Raw genomic sequence first — 7,424 nt, forward strand, 5'->3', positions numbered from 1 at the left:
AGGTTGAAGGTTTTGTGGTTGGGTTGGTGTCTCAATTTCACCACCAGAAGTCTGGTAATATTTGATACCTTATTTAGTGGCAGTGTTGCTGTGATGTGGTGATGTGACAGATAGGACCTAGGTCAGTCTGGTGGCAGAAGTAAACCATCAGAATTATGAACTTCAGTAGTTGAGGCTTTCATAGTAGCAAGTTTGTTTTCTAAAGTTTTGTCTAAAGTGCTGAGAATAAATGATGGTTGAGTTCCCAGCCCTGAACAAGGCATCTATACCAACCCAGCTAAAGCTCCGGGAATATCATGAAAGAGGCTGTGAAATGAATATAAGAGCTGGAAGATGGGAAGAAGGACTGTGAAATACCAATACAACTTTGTATTGTATTGATTGTAGATGTGGAAATACACAATCCTGTGCATGGCATAGCCTTAACAATCAACCACAGAAGCTACTGTTACCTGTACTGGGCATACACTTGGCAGTCTGTCAACAGATAGCCATGGATGGGGAACTGAGGAATATGGAAGTCCATCTCAAAGAAAAGCTGATGTTTTGAATTTTATTTTATTTTTTTAAACTCTTACATTCCTCTTTGATTTGGAAGTCATTTGCGTTGTCCCTCATACTTGGTAGTAGCTAGTGTGTGTTACGATTTGGTGCCTCTCTACAGTATTTGTACATAAGGAGCTAACAACCAAACAGTTGACAGAGTCGTCATGAAAATGTTGACGATGGATAAATTGTCATTACATGGGTTTTGTGTCCTTCTATCAGGTGACATTCTGAACTCCTCTAGTGCATAATGCTGTCTGTCATCTAGAAGACAGATTAAAGACAGGCATTCCCAGTTAATCCCAGTGATGCCCTGTGCCTCCTAAGTGCATGCTGACTTGCCGTGTGTGACTGGAACTGACGCTTCCTTATCAAGTTGCTTTGGGCACCCGCTTATGCCCAAGAGAGCAAATAGAAAAACAGAATTCTCGTGAAAGTTCAACAGAGTCTGTCTACTCCTGGAATAATAATACTTTCATGTCATCTCATTCTTTTTTTAAAATTTTCACTTTAAAAGCAATTTAGTGCTCTGATAGGAAGACGGAGACTTGAAGTGATCAGGAGAAAACAAACAACAACCACCAGACAGCTGCTATCAGTGGAAAGACTCGTAAGAATTTGCACAAACACTGTAGGAGGAAATACAAGTTTTTCTGATGCTCAGTGGGTAAAGCGCTAAGTCTGCTGACCTGAGTTTCATCCCTGGGACCCAAAGGGTAGGAGAGGAGCAATTCCTGCAACTGTTCTCTGATCTCCATACATGCACCAAAGTGTGCACACCTACTCTCCCACAGCACCACACACATGTGCACACACACAGAGAAGCGAAATAAATGTGGTAAAGATGTTGTGGGAGGAGATTGAGGACATAAACTCCACCCCAGTTTAATCAATTGTATAATCAGGGATTTATTTTTTCTAGGAGAGGGTAGGAAACCGAGTTTTCATGCATCCGAAGAGTTTTGCGTTATTTTTGAAACTTCATTCTGTTCCATTTTTTCCCAAACTTTATTCTGTTCTATTTTGAATTTTATGTCAATGGGGAAACCAAACAATTCAGATTTATATCACCATGCTGCTGAGAACAAGGCTGATGCATCGCGTGCTGGTGAGAAGCCAGTGCGTTTCGTCTCTTCTTGTAGACAGCCACACACAGGAGGTGAGCATCAGCTAGACAACAGCTGCTCTTCAGCGCCTCACACAGTGTCTTTGCTCTCAGTGTTTCCCATTGAAGGAGGGTTTCTTTTTCTTACAGGATTCTCTTCTTTACACGACCTGAGATGGGGAGCACCCTGGCTGGACATCTTTGGTAAGTCAGAGTTCACTATGCTGGATCTGGGAGAGGCTTCCCCAGTGGCCTCACCATTGAAGAGTTGGCATCTGAGTTCTGCACAGTTTTCTCACCCACATCTTTCACTCCAACAATTTAAATTCAACCAGACTTAGTTGAGCATCTGTATCTTTTGTTATTGTTGTTTTACAATTTACAAGGCAATGCACATAGCCCTGGTCAAAAGCGTTTCTGTATAGTTTAAAAGTAACTTTTATCTATATTTTGCTACATAATTTTGGTAGCATAAGTCAGTATAGATGTAAGATATGACTTGTGCGTAGAAGAACAGATTACAATCAAACGCATCAGTGGCTTCTTCCTGTGTAGAGATTTAAAAAAGGATAAAGTATGTTTCAAATTTGACACCTACTTAAATAGATGCATGGTTTTACTTTCAGACATTTTGAAAATTTTATCTATTGTGATTCTTTTTAATTTTAAAATCCCCAGATACTTTGTGTTAATAGTGGAGATAACCTTTTAAATCATTGAATACATTTTAAGCTTTTCCATTTTCAATTTCATTTTATCCTTATTAATTTGATAATTTGCTGAGTTCCTTTTCTGTCCATTGATTTGGTTACAATTGCTACATGGCAAAAGAGAAAAATGGAATAACATTATATTAGATTTTGAAGGAAATCTAAGGATAATCTAATCTAACCCTTTATTTTAAAAATGAAACTGAGGCCAAGGTTAAGTGACTCATCTTGGTTCACACTGCTACTTAGAGACAGATATTCTGACACTAAATCAATCACACTTTCTAACAAATCATACTGTTCACATCCAGCACGAGCCTTTCAAGCCTCGTGCTGAGACGATCCATGGTTTTCAGCGAGAACTACCCAGTCCGACTCCAAGTGTCGCGTGAATGCTCTGCTCACAGTCGTGGTGTTTCATTTCCTCCTTTTTCTTGTGTGTGTGTGTGTGTGTGTGTGTGTGTGTGTGTGTGTGTTGTGCAGAGGAGGAGGACAGTGGATGACTTCCTATATTGTCCTTATTGCCAGGTCTGTAGGCTGATTGGCAGTAAGCTGCTGGGATCCCCTTGTCTTTGCCCCTGATACCTGGTGTTGGGCACTGGAGTCACACTCAACGTTTTATGTGGATGCTGGGAACTCAAACTCTAGTCCTCATGCCTCCCCAGCTTGCATTCTTACACTGAGCCATCTCCCCATCCCTTGTTACCTACCTGTTAGCTATTCATCTATGGTAGCCAGCCTGCTCAGTGCCTTTCATTTTTGCTTGCCAGTATGTATTTCACACACTGATTTTTTAAATTAATCTTGATTCCATACTGTAAGAATAACAGTCCTGAGTATTTGAATAATAAAATCAACTCATTCCTGTGATAAAGAAAGTAGACATATGAAACAGAGGTTGGAGTTTTAGCATTTCAGTATGGTCCTCAAGGACTTGGGTTGCTAGAAGGACGTATGAAAGTTTTTCATTTAAGACCACAAATATTAAAATATTTCTGATGCATGGTTAAGATAATGTGGTATTTTGTTTTGTCTGGCAGGAACACCGTATGGTGTTCTCAGGTCTCATTGGAACCCACTGTAAAGAGAAATGTTGCCTCAAACTCATTACAGTGGTAGGGTAGGAGCATGCTGGGCTCAGACCTCACAGGCAGGAAATACTCTCAATTTTAACTTCTTCAAAAATCAGTTTATATGTATTTGCAGGGATGTCTAGCAGGACTGATAGCTGCTCAGCACAGATCCTTGGCCCTTTCCAGACCTCCAAATTGATATTATGTCTTTAGTGTTATTGTCTGTGACTAGCCATATATCATGTTGTGTATTACTCTGTTAATTGTGGCTTCGTTTTGTTGTTGTTAAAAGTATGTATTTTATATGGGTTGCCAAAGTATCTCAATTCTGCTTTGACATTTTTTTTCCATTTTTAAAAAGTGTATGGATCTAAATGTAGCACAGATTGCTTTGAACTCTGGGCATGCAATATGTTTGAGTTTAGTTCTTGTGTTTGGTAATGGATGATCCTAGTTAGCAATGACACAGATTAGAGTCACCTAAGGAGGGAATCTCACTTGAAGGATTGCTCAGATCAGGCTGGTCTATGGTCATGTCTGTAGAGCACAGTCTTGATTGTTAATTGAAGGAGGGATGCCCGGGTCACTACAGGCAGGACCATTGCCTGGACAGGTGCTCCTGCGCTGTGTAGGAAAGCTAGCTAAGCATGAGTCTAGGTGAGCAAGCTCACAAGCAGTTCCCTTCATGGTTTCTGCTTCAAGTGCCTGCTTGAGTTTCTGCCCTGGTTCCCCTTGGTGGTGGTCTGTGACCTGAAAGTGTAATTGAGAAGCCCTCTCCTTCCTTAATTGCCTTTGGTCAGTGTTTTGTTACAGCAACTGGATGTAATCAGGACACAGGCTTATCTAAGAACTGATCTGACCTGCTTCCTGTGTCTAGATTCCCTTTTTTTTCCTTTGAGAAATGTCTTTAGAGAAGTGGGTTAAATTGCTACTCAGTGTTGAAGAGTATCTTTGCCTATTTTAAAGTCTCTCCTTTTGTTAATGATGATATTCAGTTGGAATCACTTTTATTTTTTTGTCAGTTTTGGGTTTTGTAAATCTGAAGTTTGAGTTTGGTGTACTGTTTACAGAATGGAATATTCGGATGCCCCTGTCTCTTAAGTGTCTATGCTGATTATTTTATTTAGATTTATTTATTTATTAGTGTTTGTATGTGTGCATAATGAGTGTGTGTGAATGTGGGCACACATGCATGCCACTGTGTGCATGTAGACAGGTTTTGTGAATTGGTTCTGTTCCTTCTGCTGTGGCTTCCAGGAACTGAACTCAGGTTGCGTGATTTTTGTGGAAAATGCTTCACTTGCTAAACCATCTTTTTGGCCTTGTGATTATTAGTTTTGATTATCAACTTGATAGGAATTAAAATTCCCATGAAAACTGGGTTCCCTCCCAGACCCTGGGGATTAGGTACACACGACACCCAAACACTGGGTTTCACAGAGAGATCCTTTATTATGCGGGGAAGAAAAGTGAAAGTGACTGCTTCCTGACTCTGACAGAAAAGCAGCAGCCAATGACCCTGCAGGTGTGATTCTTAGGAAGAGAAGAAGAGGAGGAGTGCTGTGGAATGTTCTGTATGGTAAATGTGTTGCTAATTAGTTAATAAATAAAACACTGATTGGCCATTGGCTAGGCAGGAAGTGTAGGCGGGACAAGGAGGAGAATAAAGCTGGGAAGTGGAAGGCTGAGTCAGAGAGACACTGCCAGCCGCCACGATGAGAAACAGCATGTGAAGATGCCGGTAAGCCACGAGCCATGTGGCAAGGTATAGATTTATAAAAATGGATTAATTTAAGCTGAAAGAACAGTTAGCAAGAAGCCTGCCACGGCCATACAGTTTGAAACCAATATAAGTCTCTGTGTTTACTTGGTCGGGTCTGAGCGACTGTGGGACTGGCAGGTGATAGAGATTTGTCCTGACTGTGGGCCAGGCAGGAAAACTTAAGCTACAAATGGTGCCCAACGTGGGGCATGAGTTTCCACCTAAAACCTGAGAAAAAAGATTCTAAAACGGAGCTAAAAACAGTTCCTAATTGTCTCTCTCAAATGAGCAGCAGCTGCTGGTTTGAGCTACTTGTGGGTTCCTGGTGTGCATGCTCGACATGCTGTATGGCAGGAATGAGGCCTCTGCAAGTGGCACATTAAGCTGCATGGTGGATTTAGACTTTGCTAATACAAAACAAAACAAAACAAAACAAAAGGTTTCTGGACTACACGCTGCTTGGATAAAAGCATAGACCCATGATAGCTCCCAGAGCTGGTGGTAAACGTAGCCATGTTGGGAAGCTGAGGTGGGAGGAGCCAGCAGCCACAGCTGCTGCAGTTTAAGGCAGTAGATTCACAATAAGACAGATTCAGATGTAATCGTTTACAATGTGTGTAAAAGATATGTAGGCTTGAAAGAGACAAAAAAGGTGATATATAGAGTTATAGAAATAAATACATAGTTTTAAAAAATAAAGTCTTTAAAGAGACAGTAAAGGTAGTATAAAAAATAAGCCATGTAAAAATGGATATTACACAGAGAATCTGCATTGTGTTGTCTTTGGGACTTTTAACTGCAGAAAAACATTTGATTGTAAAAGCTGTTGAGTTATGTCAAAATGTATACTTTAAAGGTACCTTGACTTCAAAATTTGGATATAAGGATATGTTGCTTTGGAAAAGAGTCTCTTTTGTTTCCACAGAAAGCCAGAGGCTATGGATTTGTTCAAGATTAAGACACATCAGGTTTGACCAGCCAAGGCCCCCTGAAAGGTCTCTGATGACACCATGGCCCAGATGATCCAACATCCAGAATGGTTTGAAGGCAACTGGCTCAGACGATACACCCTCATGGACTATTCCATAATCCTAAAATTTTCTTTGTTTCCCCATAAGATACAGCGCCCCCCTCCAGCAGGAAGTAGTAAGAGAAGCTACGCCCAAATTCCCAAATTGTATGTAATTTTACTTTGTTAAGGTTAAAACCTTCCTTTTGAAAAAAAAAAGGGGGAAGTGCTGTGGAATGTTCTGTATGGCAAATGTGTTGCTAATTAGTTAATAAATAAAACACTGATTGGCCATTGGCTAGGCAGGAAGTGTAGGCGGGACAAGGAGGAGAATAAAGCTGGGAAGTGGAAGGCTGAGTCAGAGAGACACTGCCAGCCGCCACGATGAGAAACAGCATGTGAAGATGCCGGTAAGCCACGAGCCATGTGGCAAGGTATAGATTTATAAAAATGGATTAATTTAAGCTGAAAGAACAGTTAGCAAGAAGCCTGTCACGGCCATATAGTTTGAAACCAATATAAGTCTCTGTATTTACTTGGTTGGGTTTGAGAGGCTGTGGGACTGGCAGGTGATAGAGATTTGTCCTGACTGTGGGCCAGGCAGGAAAACTTAAGCTACAGAGGTCTGTGCTAGAATGGGCTAGGATGCAGTGGGAAAGGAGATAGAAGGTGGTGGGACGAGGGATATTTGTCCTGGAGGGACAAAGGACTGCCTTTGGATAGAGAGCAGACCGATGTGGCCCACAGGCAAATGACAGTCTATAAAAGTAAAATGGGAAACCCTGTGTTAGGATGGGGTATTTAATTGTAATTGGGCATGTTAATTAGGTGAGCTCAGAGGACCTGCTGTTTGCTGGACTTCAATACTTTGGAATCAATACTTACTGGAATCAATACTTCTGATTGCTGGACCTTGATAGTCAGCCTCAGGAGGGATAAGTGGACAAATAAAGGAATAGACCATGGTGGCTAGCTTTAGGAATGTAACCTAAAAGTTTTTTATCAAGGCAGAGGGAATGGGGGAGAAGGGCAAGGCCTGCAAGAGCCATGCCAGCCATGCTAGAGCTGGCCAGAGTCCCCTCAAAAACAAATCTGAGTATGTTTCTAAGGGGTCATCTACAGTGATTGAGGTGAGAAGACCCATCTAAATGTGGGCAGTTCCACTCCCTGGACTGGGACACTGGACTGAATAAAAAGGAGAAATGGAGCTGAGAGCAAA

Source organism: Peromyscus californicus, unplaced genomic scaffold (genome assembly GCF_007827085.1).
Source record: "Peromyscus californicus insignis strain IS unplaced genomic scaffold, ASM782708v3 Scaffold_13__1_contigs__length_99412109, whole genome shotgun sequence".
In the NCBI taxonomy this organism is placed as follows: Eukaryota; Metazoa; Chordata; class Mammalia; order Rodentia; family Cricetidae; genus Peromyscus; species Peromyscus californicus.